At 31.4% G+C, this 23,392-nt stretch overlaps 1 long non-coding RNA gene across 1 annotated transcript in view; it reads right to left on the bottom strand.

Annotated features, from left to right (window-relative positions):
- LOC129529305 (uncharacterized) overlaps positions 1-11,428 on the bottom strand; it is a 34,010-nt gene extending 22,582 nt beyond the window's left edge. The window contains exons 1-2 of the long non-coding RNA XR_008674781.2: positions 11,312-11,428; positions 10,874-10,954 (exon numbers count right to left, since the gene is read on the bottom strand). This is a non-coding gene — a long non-coding RNA (uncharacterized lncRNA). The remainder of the gene's footprint in view (positions 1-10,873; positions 10,955-11,311) is intronic.
- Positions 11,429-23,392: the final 11,964 nt, after the last annotated feature.

The raw sequence follows: 23,392 nt of genomic DNA on the forward strand, positions 1-23,392 counted from the left end.
CAACTTTGCAAGAGTGCACGAATAAATGACCGTAATGAATACATGTACATGTTTTTAAAAACTGGGTAGTCTGATTCAATGGATGTGAGCATAAACTTATTTCAGAGTTTATTCATATTTAAGTGTCTTCCTTATAAAATACAATGAAGTTATGAAAAGTACGGGTCTATCATATTTTAAAATATTTAAGAAAAATTTAAAAAGTTGTCTAATTCATCCATTTTTTTGAAATATATGTTTTAAAATCTCAAAATAAGCACCCATTTAACTAAGTAAATATGAGTGCTAGTCATTACTGGTCAGTTACATTTTTTCCACCTTGAAAATTGTACTTGAAGTTTGAAAATAGACTAAATAATTGCAAAACTTTAAGTAAAATATATGCATATTTGCTACAAGTCTACCAAGTGAAATTAACAAATACAACTGCTTTTAAATAATCATCTACCATTTAAAATGTCATATTTTCATTTATTTAAATTCTAGGATTTATTTTTCTTGAGTTATAACAACACCCCCATTTATTATTTCACAGTTTCTATCGATCAGAAGTCAGGCAGAGTGTAGCTGCTTCTCCGTTCAGGGTGTTACAAGGCTAAAACCAAGGATTAAGCCAGATTGCATTCTCATCTGGAGTATAGGAGCCATTTTTAAAGTGGAAAACGTATTGATACCTAAATAATCTTTCTGTACTACTTGTTATTTGATGCTTTTTTAGTATCAAATATTTGATACACCTTACACCTTTCAGGCATAAGGTGATATTTTAGTGACTTATCTAACCCTCCTGAAATTTATTCAACTTTTTTCTCTATTCTGTGTCCTATAACTTTCCATCACTTGATTTTTCATCCTATTGCTAAATACTACACTCAACTTAAAAAGTCTTGACTGGGAATGTTTCTGTGTTTTTAATTTCTAGAATTATAATAGGTATCTTATTTCTCACAATATATTTAATATTTGAAAAAATGATTTTTGAGTTATAAAGTACTTTTAAAACTTTGAAGTATTTGACATTTTAAAATAGAAAGATGTTTATCATGAGAATCATTAACTATTTGGGTTTTAATAATCCTCTAAGCACTATTTACACAAAAAATTCTTTTTTAAAAAAATTCAACAGGATTTTTGGGAAGAGGTGGTGTATGGTTACATAAATAAGTTATCTAGTGGTGATTTCTGAGATTTTGGTGCACCCATCACACGAGAAATGCACACTGTCTCCAATTAGTAGTGTTTTATCCCTCACCTGCCTCCCACCCTTTCCCCCGAATCCACAAAGTCCAATGTATCATTCTTATGCCTTTGCATCCTCATAGCTCAGCTCCCACTTATGAATGAAAATATACAATCTTTGGTTTTCCATTCCTGAATTACTTCACTTAGAATAATGGTCTCCAATTCCAGCCAGATTGCTGTGAATGCCATTATTTTATTCCTTTTTATAGCTGAGTAGTATTCCATTATATATAAATATAATATAAATTATATATTATAATATGTTAAATATATATTTACATTATATATAATTATATATAATATAAAAATAAATTATATACATTTATGTATAAATATATACTTATATGTTATATATAATTAAATGTTATATATAAGTGTATACGGTATATACACATATATATTTTATATATGTATAAGTATATATATACTTATACCATATATACTTATACTATGTATGTGTATATATACTTATATATAAGTATATATACATAAGTATATATAAGTATATATATAAGCTTATATATAATTATATATAGTTATATATATTTATATTTTTATAGCTGAGTAGTATTTATATATAAATTTTTATAGCTGAGTAGTATTTATATATAAATTTTTATAGCTGAGTAGTATTTATATATAAAGATATTTATATTTTTATAGCTGAGTAGTATTCCATTATATATATTATATATTATACATTCCATTATATATTATATATAAAATATATATTCCATTATATATAATATATAATATATATTCCATTATATATAATATATAATATATATTCCATTATATATTATATATAACATATATTCTATTATATATTATATATAACATATATTCCATTATATATAATATATAACATATATTCCATTATATATAATATATAATATATATTCCATTATATATAATATATAATATATATTCCATTATATATAATATATAATATATATTCCATTATATATAATATATAATATATATTCCATTATATATAATATATAATATATATTCCATTATATATAATATATAATATATATTCCATTATATATAATATATAATATATATTCCATTATATATAATATATAATATATATTCCATTATATATAATATATAATATATATTCCATTATATATAATATATAATATATATTCCATTATATATAATATATAATATATATTCCATTATATATAATATATAATATATATTCCATTATATATAATATGTTTTCCATTATCTATTATATATAAAATATATTTTCCATTATCTATTATATATAATATATTTTCCATTATATATATTATATATATAATGGAATACTACTCAGTATAAAAATTGTATTTATATATATATAATTCCATTTTATATAACACTTGTTGATTGATGGGCATTTGGCTTACTTCCATACTTTTGCAATTATGAATTGTGCTGCTATAAGTGTGTGTGCAAGTATCTTTTTTGTATAATGACTTCTTTTCCTGTGGGTAGGTACCCAGGAGGGGGATTGCTGAATCAAATGGTAGTTCTACTTTTAGTTCTTTAAGAAATCTACACACTGTTTTTCATAGTGTTTGTACTACTTTACATTCCCACCAGCAGTGTAAAACTGCTCCCTTTTCACCACATCCCCACCAACATCTATTATTTTTAATTATTTTTTATTATGGCCATTCGTTTAGGCATAAGGTGATATTGCACTGTTGGGTTTTTTTTTCTTTTTCTCTTTTTTTTTTTTTTTAAGACGGAGTATCTCTCTGTTGCCCAGGCTGGTGTGCAGTGGCGCGATGTCGGCTCACTGCAAGCTCCGCCTCCTGGGTTCCCGCCATTCTTCCGCCTCAGCCTTCGGAGTAGCTGGGACTACCGGCGCCCGCCATCGCGCCCAGCTCATTTTTTTGTATTTTTGGTAGAGACGGGGTTTCACCGTTTTAGCCAGGATGGTCTCGATCTCCTGACCTTGTGATCCGCCCGCCTCGGCCTCTCAAAGTGCTGGGATTACAGGCGTGAGCCACCGCGCCCGACCTATTGGTTTCTTTTTTTGACACGGAGTCTCACTCTGCCACCCAGGGTGGAGTGCAGTGATGCAACGTCTCCCTCTTGGGTTCAAGCAATTCTCCTGCCTCAGGCTCCCAAGTAGCTGGGATTACAGGTATGGGCCGCCACACCCAGACAATTTTTGTATTTTTAGTAGAGAAGAGTTTAACCATGTTTGCCAGTCTGGTCTCGAACTCCTGACCTCAAAAAATCTACCCATCTTGGCTTTCCAGAGTGCTGGGGTTACAAGTGTGAGCCACTGCACCCGGCTTGCGTTGTGGTTTTGATTTGCATTTCCTTGATCATTAATGATGTTGAGCAGTTTTTCATATGTTTGTTTGCCATTTGTGTATCTTCTTTTGAGAATTGTCTATTCGTGTCCTTTTCCCACTTTATGATGAGATTATTTTTATCTTGCTGATTCGTTTGAGTGACTTATACATTCTGGATATTAGTTCTTTATCAGATGTATAGATTGCCAAGATTTTCTCCCAATATGTGGATTGTCTGTTTACTCTGCTGATTGTTTCTTTTGCTGTGCAGAAGCTTTTTAGTTTAATGAAGCCTCACCTATTTATTTTTAGTTTTGTTGCATTTGGTTTTGGGTTCTTGGTCATGAGGTCTTTGACTAAGCCAACGTCTAGAAGGATTTTTCCAGTGTTATCTTCTAGAATTTTTATGGTTTCAGATCTTAGATTTAAGTCCTTGATCCATCTTAAGTAGATTTTTGTATAAGGTGAGAAATGAGGATCCAGTTTTGTCCTTCTACATGCGGCTTTCCAATTATCCCAGCACCATTTGTTGAATAGGGTGTTGTTTCTCCACTTTATGTCTTTGTTTGCCTTGTCGAAGATCAGTTAGCTATAAGTATTTGGGTTTATTTCTGGGTTCTCTATTCTGTTCCGTTGATCTATGTCTATGTGCCTATTTTTATACCAGTACCATGCTGTTTTGGTGACTATGGCCTCCCTGGTGTGAAACCCACTTGATAATGGTGGATTATCTTTTCGATATGCTGTTGGATTCAGTTAGCTAGTATTTTCTTAAAGATTTTTCCATCTGTATTCATCAAGGATATTGGTATTCTTTTTTTTTGTTTTGTCCTTTCCTGGTTTTGGTATTAGGGTAATACCAACTTCATAGAATGATATCAGAAAGATTTCATCTTTCTCTGTCTTGTGGAATAGTGTCAACAAGATTAGTACCAATTATTTTCAAATGTCTAATAGAATTCAGCTGTGAATTCATCTTGTCTGTACTTTTTGTTGGCAATTTTACTGTTTTATATACTTAAGCAGATAGACCCCATTACGTACATTTTCTCAAGATAAGCAGTAACTAGTTCTCAAGTAAGAGGACTTAATGGCATCTTTTATTACACATCCTAAATTTATATGGAAATTGGGGTAACCATCTATGTTAGCACAATTGAGCAACCAGTTAACAATAATTTATTGTATATTTCATAATATCTAAGAGAAGATTTGAGATGTTTCCCCCCAAAAAGATAAATATTTAAAGTGACAGATATCCCAATTACCCTGATTTGATCATTACACTTTTTATGCTTCTACCAAAATATCATATGCATTTTATAAATATATACAACTATTATGTATCCATAAATTAAAAAACAAACTTTTTAATCTCAAATAGAGTAAAAAACTAAGGAACAGAGGCAAAAATAGTATATGTGTCTTCGGGCAAAATATTAGTTTTGAAAATAAACAAATAAAAACACAAATATAGCAGACATTGGATTAGACCTCTAAAGGAGGTAGGATGTTTGAATTGAAGAATTACTCCCTTTACTTTTACTTGTTTCTTTCTCTGCCCTTCTTGTTGTGATCTCAGTTGCCACAATTATATCTGCAACCCAGAACTCTGTGAAGGCATATTGGTGAAGGCTCAAAGTCATTAAATTTTGAACAGATGTTTATCATTTGGCGCAGCACCAATGTTGACAACACTAGTCACTGTCACAATGACACTGGCTTGTCGAAGGGCACTGGTGGAAATGGAGAAAAATTAATGACATAACATTTGCAGAGAACTTACTATACTTACTGTGTATCTGACACTGTGTTCAATACTTTGCCAGAATCTCCTAACAACAGCTCTGAGATACAGGTTCTATCAATAATTTATCATCAATGTATAGTTAAAAAAAATTTGGGCTTATTCAAGATCATACTGATAATAAGTGGTGGATCCAGGATATGGGTCCAATTGATATGCGGCCAGAGCCTGTGTACTGTGCAAATTTCTAAGGTGTTATACTTGTCTAGTCTCCCCATCACTGTATGCATGTATGTCTTGAAAATTGATGAAGCCACCATTGCCACTGCTGACACTTCACATTAGCCGTGCATTCCTCTTAGGAATAGCTCACCTCAATCATGCAAATTTCAATAGATTAAAACCTTAACACCCTCCTAATCTAATAACCTTTGTTATACGTCATTAATAAAACATCTCCTTTGGTTTGACTTTTATTTGCAGTGTTTGTCCTTAAAACTTAGGCATAATGAAAGAATCCAAACTGGCAAGAGGCAGCCATTATGGTCTCTTCAAAATTTCTTCACTCTATTTTCCTTTGTCCTAGAAAACTCCTGAGTTCTCCCTGAAAGGAGACTAAAGAACAATCCTCTCCAGATGTGTCTGAATCCTAAAATGAACTTAAGGTATGTCTAAGAAGGTTCCACAAGAATTCGTAGACTTCTAAGATATTTTTGTATTCCAATATTTAATGTAGTATTTATATTAGATTGTGTATAAGTTGCTACTTGTTGGGAAATTTTGACTTATTGCCTTATTCTCTTCATTTTTAGATTTTTAGTTCATAGGAAAATAAATTGTTTAATTCTCAATGCCAAATATTTGATGAGAATCCAAAGAGGAATTAAAACTATATTTGTTACTGTCATTCTAAAACTTTGCTACATGCTTTAGCTTTTCAGATACAATTGTGAAAGATATAGTACACATTGCTCTTTTGAAAAGTTTGAGTAAAATAAAATAATGAAAATGCAAATATTTAAACTTATAAGCTAATTTTTCTGTTTGGTGAACTTGTAGCAGAACTCTGCTTCTGCACATAATATTCTTTTAGAAACCATGTGTTATTTCTCAATGTTGATTTATATTATCATATTCTTATAAACTGCACTGTGTTTCTGTCGTATGAATCCATTTGTACAACTCTTTGCATATGCCAAGCTTGAATAGGAAGTATTGAAAATAGAGCAAAGAGGATTTTTATTTAATCTGGAGGAAAGATTATATAAAATATATATTTACTTTTGATAAGTAAGATTTTATGTTAAATCTCACCTGAGGTATTTTAAATAGCCCAGAGTTTGAGAAATGCCTTACTGATGATTGTCCTTTTTGGGGTCATCAGAATTGACTACATTTCTTTGGGTAAATGTGGGTTGTTTCCCTGAAGGTATGGATTCCCCAGCAGACAGTCTTTTGTGGAATATGAAAATTTATTACCTAAAATCCTGCTGTGGGAAGGAGACCACAGGCTGGAGAGAGGAAAAAAAAAAAAAGACCTTCTTCCTTCTGCTGGTGTGCAGTTAGTTTGGCCCACATTCTAAGGGATGGACAGAAAGACCTGAGACTCTCAGTGATGGTGGCATGAGGGGTAGGTGAGTTCTCCTTTGCCAAGTGGAGAAATGCTAAAAGCCTGCCAAGAGGTGGCCTGCAAAGGGACTTGTGACGTGTTTCAGACTGTGCAGTACTTGAATATTATTTTTCACGGTAAGTTCTTTCATCTAAGGGAAAGTTTTGAATACCGGCTTATTAAATGAAGTAATTTTAGTATTCGTGAAAGCAATTAGGGATTTTTTTTTGTCTATTCTTGGGGTGAAGTATAAATGTATATAAAAGTGCATATTCACTACAGCACTCTTTGGGCATTGCAACCTATCAGTCTCACAAGGGCCAGAGACAGGAAGCAGGGAGAAGAAGAAGAAGGGCTCTGAACTAAAGAATGCCTAAGACTTGTTTTCAGTATGCATAAACTGGAATATTGGTACCTTCCAGAAGTAGTTGGCAGGTAAAACTAAGGGAAACTAATTTCCTTAGGTAAAAATAGGGTGGGTGCAGTAGGACCATGAATACAGAATTTGTAGCATATACATCTAAATTTGAATTTAGCAAAGAATCCCAAGAAGAAAATTACATGCAATCACTTTCTACAGTAATTTTCCTCTACGTTCCCTGTCCTTAAAAGAAGCTAATATGATGAAGTGGCTGAATAGACCTAGTAGGAAGAGATGCTAAAGAATGGATTATAGTAATTTATTATTCAATCATCTATAAGATAGTTTTACCTATATGTAACATACATTAGGTAGCAAAATTACCTGGGGAAAAATAACATCAGTCTAGTGGCTGAGAATGAAGAAATATCTACAGGGAAAACTCATCTCTGGCAAGCAGAAAAGATGAGATTTCATAAAATGAGGTTTAAGGGGAATAGTTCACTTTCATTGGTTTTTTCCATGAAGCAGCTCAAGATATTAGAAAGTAAAAAAACAAGATTACCAAAGGATAAAGAATGGGAAATTAAATAAAAGAACACTATCAAGTTTGAATTAAATTCAACACCTATTTAGGTGAGTTACCAGAGAGCTCAGTTTTAAGAATCAAGCAAATCTTGAATGTATACCTAGTAGATACATCATGATGCATTGTTTTTTCTTTTAGAACTATTCTTTTATGTTTTTTTCTTTCCATTTCCACGTGATTTGTTTGAGACAGTCAGTGAGGACACCACACCCTTCACCCAACCCCAGTACATACATAGTAACAGAAGAGGCGTGTTTGCCAGTTTTCCATAATGTCCATGATGGGCCAATGGGACTTTTTTACTTGAGAATGAGAATTTTTAGAAAAGATACATGGAATTTTAGATGGCTATTTTTAAGTGACCTGATCAATGAATGTGTTTTAAAAAAGGCTTTGATAAGCCCTTATGCTTTATGTTATTATTTGTATATTTGCAATATATATACAGTCATCTGCCACATAACATTTCAGTCAGCAATGGACCTTGTATACAATAACGGTTTTATAAGATTATAATACTCTATTTTTACTGTGCATTCTCTATGTTTATATATGTTTAGATACACAAATACTTATCATTGTGTTACAACTGCCTATAGTATTCAGTAGAATCACATGCCATACAGATTTGTAACCTAGGAGAAAAAGAGTATAACACATAGCTTGGATTGTTGTAGACCCTACCATCTAAGTTTGTGTAAGGATACTCTGTGATATTAGCGCAATGATAAAAATCACCTAATGACACACTTCTCAGAGTCTATTCTGTTTTTAAGTGACACATCACTGTACATATATTCTTTTTAATGATTATTAATTTCTCAATTTGGACCCATGAAAAACTATTATATTCTTTTAATAACTGCTCACTCTTTTACTAGAACTTCCTGAAAGCTGGTTCTATTTTCCAAAGTCAGATAACATTATCTAATAGAGGATATGATATAAATGTTGCCAGAAATTTGTCCAGAAGGACAAATTTAAGAATGTTAAATATTTCATGCAGTTCTTGTGAGTAAGGTACTATGGACAATATACTACCATATAGATACTCACAAAAATTATAGGTTAAGATCAAACATGAGATGACAGTCAATTGCATTCAAATGATTACACACACACACACACACACACACACACACACACACACATATATATATAATATTGATTCATGAAAATAAATATCTTACTTTATTGTAAGAATGAGAATATAGCCATGTGGCAAAATAGGAATTAAAAAGGAATTTGTCAGTGGAGACCTTTGCTGTAATATGAACATTTAGATAAATTGTCAAAGATTTACAAAATCTTCTACTACTGTCAACTTGCTCATGCTAGATGACTCTTTCCTAGGTAGCATATCTCATCTAAACAAATTCAAAGATTTGTAGTTGAGTTAAACAAAATACATTTGAGCACATTTTCTGTTGAAATGTTAATTTATACAGTAAAACATTAATTTACAATTTGGAAGAATTGCAAGTAGAAAATCATGTTATAAATGTACTGAACCATGTTCTCCAATGCCTAGTCCATATATATCATTTTTCCAAATTTAAAGAGGGCAGATTTTTAAAAAATATAATGTTTTTTGAATCTTCCCATGTTTAGCTCCCCTCTAATTATTTTAAGAGCTAATGTCATTATTAAAGAAGACATTTTGAAGCTCCTCTTCCAAGACTCTTCCAGGCATTTACTAATTTTGTGACACATTTTTGTTAGAAAGCATCTGGAAATTGGATCTCAGTGAGTTACCAAAAGAAATTAAATAAATACATACATATATGTGTGTATACATGTATATATGTATGCATATATGTATATATACATATATGTATATATATATGGTTTTACATTAAAGTACAAGGAATAACATTTAAATACCTGTGCACTGTCTTCTTTAATATAACATTGTATTTCAAAAAAGAAAATATTAGATCCAATTTTTATTATGCTACATAAGAAAACATGGAAAATTAAATTATGGCATCTATATTGTTTTCCTATTACTGCTGTTAACAAATGATTACAAACTAAGTGGCTCAAAACAACAAAAAATTATTATCTTATGGTTCTAGAAGACAGAAATCTGAAATGTATCTTATGGGTTCAAATCAGGGTGTCCTCAGAACTGCATTTTCTCTGGAGACTCCAGAGAAGATTCCATTTTCTTACATTTTTCAGCTTCTAAAAGCTACCTGCATTCTTTGTTCTGTGACACCTTGTTTTATCTTCAAAGCACATCACTCATAACTCCACTCTTTATCTTTATATCACCTCTCCTCTTTGACACTCTGATAGTTTTGTCTACTTTTATCAAGAACACTTGTGCCTGTATTGGGCCCATTGGGATAATCCAGGGTAAACTCCCCATTCAAGGTCCTTAATATAATGACAGGCACAGAGTTCCTTTTGCTAAGTAAGATAATGCAGTCTCACACTGTATGGTTTAAGACCAACCTGGGGGAGGCATTTTTTAGCCTACTATACTGTTTCTAGCCTTAGAAAAAGGCACAATTTTTTAATGGCCAAGAAGTAAAACAGAATTAAAACCATAATCTCAGTGTTAGGATGATGTCCCTCAGTTCCATTTAAATATTCTTGTTCTTAAAGCTATGTAACAGATCAAATTATTTAGAAAATAGTGCTATTAAGTGCAAAGTGAGTTGTTGGAGAGGTCAACAACATGACGGTTGTAGGTACCTTAATAAGAAACAAACAAGACAGAAAAATAGTTTGAACTAATAATCGAACTAATTGCGGAAATTTGAAGAGGGACTTAAAAATAATAAATTAAGCAAGTTTACCAATACTGCTAAAAGAATGAGCTAAAAATACACAAATGATTGGATTGATAACTGGTAAAATAGGGAAAAATAAATTTAAAATGTAAGAAATATTTTAAAATATTGACTCAAAATATCCTTATTTTTAAGAACTAGAAAAAAATCAGTGGGGTTTTTTGACCTTCAATTCTAAGACACATTAAGTTATAATTTACAAAAGACATGATTATACTTACATTTCAAATATGAAATGCAGTGTTGTTAACTATGGCCACATTGTTGTACATTAGATCTCATAATTATGTTTATGTGGAAATCTGGAAAATTATAGAGACAGAAAAGAAATCAGTGTTTGCCATGGGTTTGGAGAAGAAGAAAGGGGGCTTGAACAGTGGAGCATAGGGGATTGCTTAGGGCAGTGAAACTATTCTGTATTAAACTGAAATGATAGGTACATGACACTATCCAATAGTCGCAGAACTTTGCAGCACAAACAATACATTAAAATACTCTAGGAGTTTGAAGAATCTCAGGATGGAATATAGACAATGATATAAAAATTTAAAATATTAAAAAGTATTACTAGTAGTGCAGGGAAAGAGGAAATGGGAAGATGTTGGTCAAAGGGTACAAAATTACAGTCACACAAGATGAATTTCAAGAAATGTACTTACATACGCCACCCTTAAATATGTGGACCATAATTTTCTACCCCATAATTGTGTCCCAATCTCTTTCAAGGAGTACTGTAGGAAAGTGGAGCTTCAAGAAAATAACTACACAGTGAAGAAGCCTGACAAACACTATTTCAGCCAGGTGACCAAGGTTAACATCATCAGTGATGTCATCCTGATAGCATGCACCTTATTATGGTGTAATCAGAATGGCATTTTACCTGTGTGGTCTTCCACCTAAGAACTCCTAATCCCAATCTAATATTGAGAAAAATATCAGAGGAACCTTAATTGATGAACAGTCTACAAAATATCTAACCAGTGTTCGTCAAAACTCTCAAGTCACATAAAACAAGGAAAGTATGAGAAATTGCCATGGTCTAGAAATGTCTAAGGAAACATGATGACTTAAATGTAATTTGATATCCTTGAAAGAATACTGGGCAGAGAAATACCATTAGGTAAAACTGAGGAAATTTAAGAAAAGCATGTACTTTGGTTCATCACAATGTATCAACAGCGTAGTGAATGTATCGTGCTAATATAAAATGTTAATAAGAGGGGAAACCGGAATGGGGTATATGAGACCTCATTGAACTAGCTTTGCAAGAATTTCTACAAATGTGAAACTGTTCTAGAATACAAATTAATTAAGGTAAATCAATTACCCTGGAAAACTCGGTAGTCTTCTCCATCATCACTTTTTCATTGAGAAATATCTTGTCCAGGATATCAATTATTTAATAATAAATGATTATTTTATTGTGATAAAATGTATGAAACTTAAAATTTGCCGTTTTAATCATGTTTAAGAGTACAGTTTTGTAGCATTACATACACTTACATTGTTGTGCAACTATTATCATTATCCATCTCCAGAACATTTTTATCTTTCCAATTGAAACTCTATTCTCATTAAACAAAAATGTCCCATATCCCCATCTCTGCAAGTTCTTTCTCTACGAATTTGACTACTCTAGGTTGCTTATATAAATGGAATCATAATAATATTTGTCATTTTGTGTCTGACTTATTTTACTAAACACAATTTCTTCAAGATTCGTTCATGTTGTGACATAGCAGAATTTTCTTTGTTTTAAAGGCAGAACAATATTTCATTTTATGTGTGTACCAGGTTTTGTTTCCATTTATCTTTCAACTAACATTATGGTTGTTTCTACCTTTTGGCTAGTGTGAATAATGCTGCTATGAATATTTCTGTACAAATATCTCTTTGATTTTCTGCTTTCAATCCTTTTGAGTATATACCCAGAAGAGGAATTGATGGATTATACATAATTCTGTGTTTACATTCTTGAGGAATCATCATAAAATAATAACTTATTATTAACAAGAGTTAGACCACCTGAGAAACATACACTATAATATTAAAAGAGGTTAAAAGAAAGATAACATTTTAAAAAACTCTTCACATAATGTTCTTTTGGCAGAAGAGAATTGTAACTAAATATTATAGAAGAAATTTAAAAGGAAGAATAAAGCACTTTAATAAAGGAAGATTATAAAGTAGACATACAAGAACACAGAGTAGATAAGGCACAAGAAAGATGAAAATAAAATATGAGTTTATAAATTGAAAGATATCATCTTATATCAAAAATAATTGATCCATAATTGTAAAAACAGAAACAAATCTTATTACTTTTTATGGAACTTTGAAAATAATGAAAAAATATTTGCACCTCTTCTTAGGTAAAACAAATCTAAGTAATTTATAAGTAGCATGATAACAATATATCAAAATTTCATGGAAAAGTTTTAGTACATAAATGTCTAAAATTAATATAAATTATGTTTTTTAAATTCCGTATGTCCTCATCTTGATAACAAACCCATTGTTCATCCAAGCAATTGAAAAAAAAATCAGATTGGCCTTGGATTTCTGTAGAGTCATTTGCAGTACCAGTAGACTGTAAAGATCTTAGACAGTTTCACGCAAACTTCTGCAAAATATAAAATAAAAAAAAAATTTGCACCTCTGCTACTCTGATGAATACACAGCCAAAATATAGCCTAGGGCACGTGCATTGACCTAATTCCCTCCTGAATAAATATACAGCCAAAAGTCCCTCAAACAAAAAATGAATGCTAAATCATCCTACTTGTATCTCTATATACTCTTTAAATGGAAATTTAATGGAGACAAAACATCCCCATGCAAATTGAAAATTGAGAATACGTGTTTAATTTTTTTCCTGTATGTAATGTATATAATATGTTGCTAAGAAACAGGGAAGTGATCTCATTTCTCTTACTACCTATCCATATTTGGTATAATTTATAAGTAGTTAAAAATAGTTAATGTGAATTAACAGTGGAAATATTATGTCTTGCCAAAATAAGATGAGAGAAAATACAAGGTACCACCTCTATCCACCCATTACACTTAATATTTGACAGTAAGTTTGTTTGCAAGAAGATAGCAAGTCTACTAAATCCTGAAATGTCTTGTGTAGCATGAAAAATGCCATTCACTTTTCTAATATTTTGTCTCAGATTTGAAACAACAAATATGATAAACATTTTAATCAGAGGTGAGAAATAAACATTTTAATCGGTGGTAAGAAATTTAATAGACTTTGAGCCCAGCCCTATAAATAATAACTGTGAGGTCACTATTAGTACTGACATCACAGGGTTTTGACTCATGGTATAAGCCTATATATAATATTATTAAATTATACATGGAAAATAATAAACTCCATATTAATATTAGCTGTTATTATTATATGAGCCATATTCAATGAATGTTTGTCAGAGTTCTTCAGTGGCAGGCAAAATTCTGAGTACTATATACCAGTGACCAAAGCAAAGAGTCTTCCCGTTGTGAAATTTTTCTCCTAGGGATATGTTGGGGAAAGAGAATACAGGCAATACAATTTTTTATAATCATACTATCGTATTTATTATGTGATAAGTGCTAAGAAAAATAAATTAAAATTGAACAAGATATACCTAGAGCTCAATAAAATATTTTTAATTTCTTCTGATAAAATAATTATTAAAGTATAGAAAAAGTTATACTAACATAGTACAATAAAATGTAGAGCAAGTTATAAGGGGTTCACAGGACATAGTTGAGAATGGTTCCACTTTTAATTAATCAGAGTAAACCTCACTGAGTAAATAAATACACAAGCTGTGCACAAATAGAGCAATAGAAAGTTGGTGGGTTAATGAACAAGAAAGACCATCTTTATTTTGGAATATTCAGTTTTGTAGCGGTATGCAAACCAAACAAAACAACTGCAGGCTGTGTTCTGTTTATCTGCTACTGTGTTTGACCTCTACTTTAAAACAGAAAATAACTCAGAGCGACTGCATTCTAAATTTAGTCTACTAGCTTTCAAAACATTTGTTTTGTCAGTGCTACACACAAGATTTTTCAAGTTAATATAAATGTGGTTGAAATGTATACTAGCTCATCCTTGAGCTATTGCATAGCCTCTTAACTAGTTGCCTCTCGTTGTCTTGTTTCTCTTTACATCTTTCTTACCCAGATAAACTTTTTTAGATGAAATAAATGAATGCTTTACTCACTTGATCACAAGTAGTCAACTCTGCAGTCTACTAAGTCAAATCTAAACAGGTTAATCTCTACCATCCTGTGTCTTTTTCCCCAACTACACTTTCAAATGGCATATCATTTCTTGCACATCACTTATACTGTTGCATTATTCAGCCTTTCCTCACTTTTGTTACTGTGCCAGGACATTAATCGACTGCATACCTTTCCACTGAAATAATATCCCATCTTTCAGTCTTATACAGCCAATTCTTCTGATTTTTACCAACAAAAATAAACTCTTCTGAAGTCCTACGTTTCTTTGTTGGTACTCTTTTTATAATATACTTTGGTTGTAATATAATTCCTCATATTGGTTTACATTCCTTGTGAGTTTGAACATTTTTTTGCAAATGAAACCTACATAGTTTTGTTTTCTACTCAGAACCAATCTCAAATAGATGATACTAAAGAAAAAAATATGAGAGTATGAGAGTTGCCATTCTTGTATCCATCACCTTGTGCTCCGAATTAAACAGATAAATTAAATAGATGAAATTACTTTTTATGGAGATACTTTATTTTTACATGGACAAATATGCATGAGAAAACTAGCTGTGCTTTATGCTGTTAATAAAGGAAAGGGTGAAAATAGAGTAGATATTACTACATAAGTAACTACCGCCTTTTATAGCTGAAAAAATTCATGTCGCCTGTTAGAAAAAAAAGAGAGAAAAGAACGAGAAAGAGAGAGAGAACAAGCAAAAGGGCAAGCACAAGAACAAGAGCATATCCAATATCAAATTCAACATAAATAAAACTGATAGACTCAATACCAATATAAGAATAATTTACATGTTATACATTATATCAAAATATCAATTATTTAATAGAAATTAACTCATGATTGTTCAAGTTTGAATTACCATTTTTACATTTTAATTTTAATAAAGTCCAGTTTATCAATTATTTTTTTCATGTATTCCATCTTTAGTATTGTTTCTAGAAAGTCATCATTATACCCAAGATCATTTAGGTTTTTTCCTGGGTTATCTTCTAGAAGTTTTGTAGTTTTGCATTTTCGTTAGGTCTGTAATCCAGTTTTATGTAACTTTTCTGAGGGGTGTAAGATCTATCTACATTTATATTTTTGTATGTAGATGTCCAGTTGTTCCAGCACCACTCGTTGAAAAAATTATTGTTGCTTCTTTCTATTGCCTTTGCTCTTTTTTCAAAGACAAGTGGACTATATTTATGTGGACCTATTTCTGAGCTCTCTATTCTGATCTACTGATCTGTATTTTTTAATTCTTTGCCAGTGGCACACTATATTACTGTAGCTTTATAGCAAGACTTGAGATTGAGCAGTGTCAGTCCTCTGACTTTGTTATTCTCCTTCAGCATTTTGCTATTTTGGATCTTTTGCCTCTTCGTATAAACTTTAGAATCTTTAGAAACTTTAATGATATCCATAAAATAACTTGCTAGAATTTTAAATGGGATTTCATTGAGTCCATAGATCAATTGCGAAGAACTGATATGTTGACAATATTATCTTTCTATCCATAAACATGGATAATTTAGTTATTTGATTTTTTTAATCTGAATCTTGTGGTTTTTCTTCATATAGAGTCTGTAAAAATTTTGTTAAATTTATATCTAATATTTCATTTTTGGGGTGCCAATTTTAAATATTATGTTTTTATCTTAACTTCTACATGTTTGTTACTGGTAATTATTATATTTTAAAGTTATATTGAGGAGATAATTGATATTAAACCTTTATAAATTAGACATACTCTCAATTTCATATAAATTTTCATGCTTTACATGTTGTCCAGAGTATTTAGCACAAATAATCTACTAAAAATAGAAACAGTAGCAGTAATATTAACAATTAAAGTGAATAAAATTAAAGTAGAATAAGGAGAAATAAAAAACTTGACGTATAACCAATAACAAGGTTATAGAATTAGTTCTCAAAATTCTTCCCAGAAGGAAAAGCCTAGTCCCAGATGGCTTCATCAAGAAAGGAAAATGTTAAGAACTGAAATGTAATCTCTAATTCTCCCTCAGTGTGGAATACATAAGATTGTACTAGATATAGACTAATGTTCTTGATGAGATTGTTTAGTGAATGCTGTTCAAAGGATGTATCTATCAAACATCTTGTCTGTGCTGTTGAAATGTTTTTTTACTTATCTATAATTGTTAAAATGCAGCAAAGGAGTGAAACTAGTCTGACACTTCAAAGAGTGTTACATGCTTAGCAAAGAGTGAAAGTGGAAAGAATGCAGAAATGAAAGTTTCTTTCTGAGTTGAGGTGGTTCCCAGTCAGCACTGATTACTGTAAAAAAGCACATTCTTGTGAAGTGTGATTAAAGATATCACTATTTATGTCTGGGAGTCGCAAAAGCCTCACTATATTCTTTCTTAAAACTAATGTACTGTGCTTCTCAGCATGATTTATAGTTTCTTATGGCTTAGGCTATCAAGCAGAGCTAACTAATTAATTTGGTGATGACACATATGCCAAAGATTTATATTAAACCAAAAAAATTGTTTGAACTGAATTTTTACGGGTAACTTAAATAAAGAAGAAATACCCTACAAATTAAAATGAGGCCAGTATAACTGTTATAATAAAACCTAACAGAGGCACAATGGTAATTGAAAACTTGAAAACAATTTCCCTGAAGACCATAAATAAAAATATTTTATATAAAACATTAGCAAATCAAGTAGATATAAGTATGTGTGTGTGTGAAAATACAAACAAAAAAGTTAGATTTATTATAAGAATGTGAGGTTGATTTAATATTAGAAATATCGATTAATTTACCACATTATTTCTGCAAAGAGAAAAATTTGATCGTCTCAATTGAAATGGAAATAATAATAATATATGAAAATTTTAAGCTACGTTAATAGTAGTTTAATTCATTTGGATTGATTGTTCTGCTGAAGGAAAAACAGAAACATCAAAACAATATTTAAAAAAATCAAAGTGAGGAATAATCTAGAAAAACTGAGGAAACAACAGAAGGCAGGTGACTCTGAATTGTTTCCACCGTGATGTATTTGGTGATCTGGTGTAGGTATCTGAGAGACTGAACTAAGATGTAATGGACTAATTTGGAGATAGTAAAACAGGAACTGAAATTCGGTGTCAGCCATACTTGGAAACCCTGGCTAATCATCTCTCCTCTGGGCTAGACCCACATGAGCTAAATCTCTTTAAATAATTTTGTTCTTATAAATGTAAATAAAGAGCTCCACATGCAGCAAACTTGAAGAGCTTAATGAATTAAGGTTGAATTCCAGTGATTGCCAGCCATTCAGTCCCTGATGAAACCCACCCAGCTCCAGATGCAGAACACAACAGCACGAGAAACAATAGTGTTGACTTTTTCTCAGCACGTCCTCTAGAGCACCTAGAAACAATGGCCCTTGATTCTGGACTGCTAACATCCACAGTGTCTAGTAGGAGAAAAGGAAAATCTGTGGAGTAAGAAAATGACATCTTAGGTATCAAATTACTTACGTAAGTAATTATTTTAATACAACATGGTGAGCATAATCTAAGACAAACAGCAAATAAGAAGATAAAACTACGTAAGTCCTAATGAGCAGAACAAGTTAAAGACAGAAATATACCCTCAAAATTTTAGTTAAAAAATTATCAGGTGCTGTCTGTATGATACATTATTATAGTTTATCAGCTATTGCTTGGAAAACCTAAACTTTTCTCTTTTTTATCTGTACATTCGTTTTGGAGAGAATTTTATTTTCTCCTACCAAGTCTTGGGATAATCAACCAATTTAAGAAGAGCTCAAATTTTATGAATAAAAGTAAATGATACCCAAATCATTTATAATAACACTGCAGAAAATCAGAGACAGATACATCGTTTTAAAAGTCCGGGTTAGGGTAGGAGGAAAGCTAGATCAGCTCTAATGAGGTAATATTCTGATAACTGAGTTTTCAGTAGAAGCAGAAAAAAAAATGTTCTATGTCAGTTAGTTCCATGTATGGAAAGACAAGACAGTAACTTGTATTCCAAGACAAGTTTAGCCCAAAGCTGCCTCTTTACATATTTAAGTTCAGCCTGAAGGTTTTTCTGTACATTGTGAAATATAACAAGTGGAAGTGTAAACTGACCCTAGCCTGCACCTGTGCCAATCACTGAGTTTTGGCCAGTGAAATGTAGCCAACTGTTTGAACTGTGTTCAAATAAGGCGCACACTGAGCTGTAACCAATCCAGTTGTTTCTATATCTCACTTCTGATTTCTGTACTCGCTTCTCTCTCTCTCTTTTTTTTCTTTGTCTAGAAGTCTTCCACCACATGGCTTTGCTGGAGTCTCTCTGAATCTGCTGTGATTCTGGGGGCTGCACAATTCGTAAATCGTTCATTGCTTAATTAAACTCCTTTAAATTTAATTAGGCTGAAGTTTCTCTTTAAACATCTCCATCTAGTAATAAAAAATTTCTTTCAAGAATTAGAACTTATGAAGATTTTTTAGATGAACCACCAAATTATAATCACTACCAAAAGATAAATAGTGCAAGAAATGTCAAGCCTGTTACACTAATAAAAGTAAAGTAATTCTAGATAGGAGCTTGAATTGCAACAAGTTATGAAGATTGAATAAATACATGAGCAGGTTTGAAAATCAAGTAAATATGTAGGTTAATATAAATGAATATTCATGGTGTCAAACAGAAACGTTTTAGGGGATTTAAAATACAAATATATTGAATTAAAACATCTGACGTGACTGTAAATTGGAAGGGTAGAAATGGAGTTAAAGTCTTAAATTACTTGCTCTTTTGAAAAGGAAGGTCAAGATAAGACAAAAAAACTTTATTAAGTCAGAGGTTCATGTTTTAATTTCTTGAGTAAAGAAGGTTCACAAAAAATGTAAACATCTTAGTTGATGGAACAAGGAAAGCTTCACTTGAGATTTTTTAAAAAGAAAATGGTGTCTTCCCTCCTTACTTCTATTCAACCTGACACCAGATGACCTAATCAGAGCAGGACAGTGAGAATATGAAATACACTACAATAATGAACTGGGAAAACAAAAAAGAAATACACTGCTACTAGTGCTGATACCAAGTTTGCTGCTTAAATTTTCCAATCTTAGTAATCAGACTGTGTTCAATAGTGTACATGTTCTTAGCAGTTTTTTTTTAAATATCTGGATGTTGCAGGCTAGTAGTTATGGGGATAGCTAGGGTGAGGGCTGATGTCTGTGTCCACTGGAGGGTTAAATTTTAGAATTTGGCTTATTTCCATTGGTTTCTGTCTTAAATAGGATGGATATTCTTTTGTGAAGTTTTTTCCTAGGAGATTTTGTTGCTATCTCAGTGTCAAAGATTGTTAAACTATGACCAGCTGTGTGAAATACCCTTACAGGAATTTTACAAGGCTTGAAATAAAGAAAACTGAAGCCAAATTTTCAATAAGTCTTTTACACTTAATTATTGAGACAACTGACATAGTTAAATAGGACAAAAGAAATATTAAGCACTCAGAAACCTTAATGTTGAAATAATTTATTTTTATAAGACCTACACGTCTGTAGAATGGATAAACTGTGGACAAAACCTTCTCAAGCAAAGTACATTGAAACAGAGAGCATTACTGTTTTGATGAAATATTCCTTATCAGAAAAATGTCACAGTTCCTTGAATAAGGCTGTATTGTTAAAGTGAAAAGAAGTCCTTTCTGTTGAAAACACCCACACTCTCTGGTTTAATGGCTACTTGACCACTATACATAATGCAAAAACATCAGTATGGCTCTATTAGGAATAGGGCCCTTTATAATTCAGTCATATTAGAGAAATTAGAACTGAAATAATATTGCAATGAAGTAAGAAGACATAGGTTGAGTCCTAATTCTCCTGTTTAGGATTTACATACTTTCAATTCCTTACTCTAAGTTTAGGGATAACAATTCTTCAGTTGCCTTCATGTGTAATAATTATACCAATAAAAACTAATACAAGTCAATTTTTAAAGTTTATTGAATCCCTGCATAAAAAACTCTTGTCACCTGGAGTTACAGAATTTTTTTTTTATTCAGTCCAAAGCATATATTAGGGAACTTAGATAGACAGAGGTCTTTAGCCTCCTTGTGATGAAGAGTGAGAAAAGAGATGTTCCATCCAGGTATGTCCCTAATGGGCTAGCTAGGTTGTATGAGGGTTGTAGGAATTTGGCTCAGGGGTCATGGATAATTTCAATGAGCTTCAAGCAACAATCTCAAAAGCTTTATCGGTGCCTAGAAATGTTCAAGACCCCATCTTGGGTTCAAGTCTGCAGGGGGAAATATGCTGCTGTCCAGGTTACAGAGTGGTCAGGGCACTCTGTTTCTTGGTCAGGTTTTACAATAAAACTTAAATGATACAAAATAATATAATTGGTCAAATTGAGAATTTTATTTCAAATTCATTTTCTTTCCTGCAATGACATAGCAATAGTCTTATCATGGTTGTAACAATAAATTAATATATTTTAATAATGTTAGGCAGCATTATTTTGGCAGCAAAATTGTGATTATCAATGAATAACTCTAGTATCTGATGTCATAATATAAATACACATATATGCCATATATAACTACGCATATAATATCCATTAAACTTATAGTATCTATAATGTTATATTTAACATAATGGACATACAGTTAACATTATATACAATTAAATTATTTTATTCAGAGAAAGTTATCTGATGAGCAATATATGATCCATCTATCGATCCATCCATCCATCCATCCATCCATCCATCCATCCAACCATTATTCCAAACTGATGACTATTTTTTAAAAAGTCATTTATTGGGAATTTAGACAGGGGAAAGTAATTAAAGGAAAAAGAAATTCTGCTTTGGCATTACAGTAATTTATAAATTCTAAAAGAACATTTTTCTTAAAAACATTTAGCGTGCTGAAGAAAATGCAACACATAATGTATTAAATATATTGCTAATCTAAGCTTACAAAAATGAATTTTCAAAGACAAAAACAAGGAAAGAACAAAATGAAGGTCATATGCATGAGCTAAAACTGGTCATTACCAGAAGGGGATTGACAATACTAGAGTTTACAGCAGCCTAAAGTATGAGAAACAAGATTGTGTTCCCATAAGTTAGGAGAAACTAAAGACATATTATGAAGGGGCAGTGCAGGGGGCTTAAAGAGATACACTCACAGTAAAATGATAGGAAATATACCTGTCAGAGTCTTAGCTCAAAGTTGAAAACTGTCTTTGGTAAGAATTTGTAATGTTAACCGTACACTTATGGACACTTGGTTTAGATTCACACTGCCTATTGACTGGGGACAATCTCAAACCAATTACTTAAGTTAAATTGATTTCCAGTGGGAAGCATCCTGGAAGTACGTGGAAGAAGCAAGTTACTAATTAAGGCTAAACAAATGTAAGTTCAACATTTAAAAATGGTTAAATATAAGAAATAAAGATAAATGAGTAATTTCATAAATTAGGCCTCTCAGAAATTCAGATATGGAATTTATCCAACATAATACAATGTGACTATTATTAAATGACTATTAAAGTTGAAATACAGAATTGAAAATGAGAGCCATAAGCATTATACTGTGAAACATTGTTAGGAAAAAAGAAATGAGCCTGGCTGCCTACTATGATACTTCAAAAAATATAAGATAGATAGATAGATAATAGTGATAAATAGATAGAATTATATATATAGAATGATATAGGTATAGAGAGATTACATAGTGGTATGAGAAAGAGAGATAAATTAAAATCTCAAATGATAGTTTGAACCACAAAGTAGCCAACAAAGAATTAATACAGAGGGAAAATAAGTAATGACTACAAAAATTAGAATATAATAGTTTATATTAGTGGTAGATTTCAACATACTACCCAAAATATAGCACCAAAAAAAATGACAGAAAAGAGATTGAAGAAAAATAGGACAAATTAAGAGGCATTGAGGACACAATAAAATTGTCTTCATAACATACACCAAATTGGCAGTCAGAAAATAGAAAACAGGAAAAACAGTGAAGCTTTAATACTGAAAGAAGAAAAGAGACAGGAGAAAAAGGGAAAGCTTGTCTTTTCAAAGATTCTCAATGAAGTTTAAAAATAATTAATTAAATGAAATTTGCTCTGAGACACATCGTAATTAAATTTTTTTGGGGGGGCTTGTGTAAAAAGAGAGAAAAGAAAGACTTACCATTTCAAAAATTAAAAAGTATAAAAATGATTCTATATATATTACTTACGGAAATCAATAGATAGGTATAGTGCTTTGGCTTCACACCAGCCCAGTGAAGGACTAAATGTTATTTTCCCAGTTACCAGTGAGTAAATTTATACCAAAAGAGTTTCTAAAATGTATCCTTAGTTATGTTAATTACTGTCCCAGCTGAGCTTTGAACTCATGCATTGAAATCTGAGAGCAAAAAGCTAGCATTAGAAGGCTTTTCTGTTGGCACTACTCTAGCTCATCCCTCATGAACTTTTCTGTAGGAGGACAGGCAATTTGACA

The sequence above is a fragment of the Gorilla gorilla genome, chromosome 22 (genome assembly GCF_029281585.2).
Source record: "Gorilla gorilla gorilla isolate KB3781 chromosome 22, NHGRI_mGorGor1-v2.1_pri, whole genome shotgun sequence".
In the NCBI taxonomy this organism is placed as follows: Eukaryota; Metazoa; Chordata; class Mammalia; order Primates; family Hominidae; genus Gorilla; species Gorilla gorilla.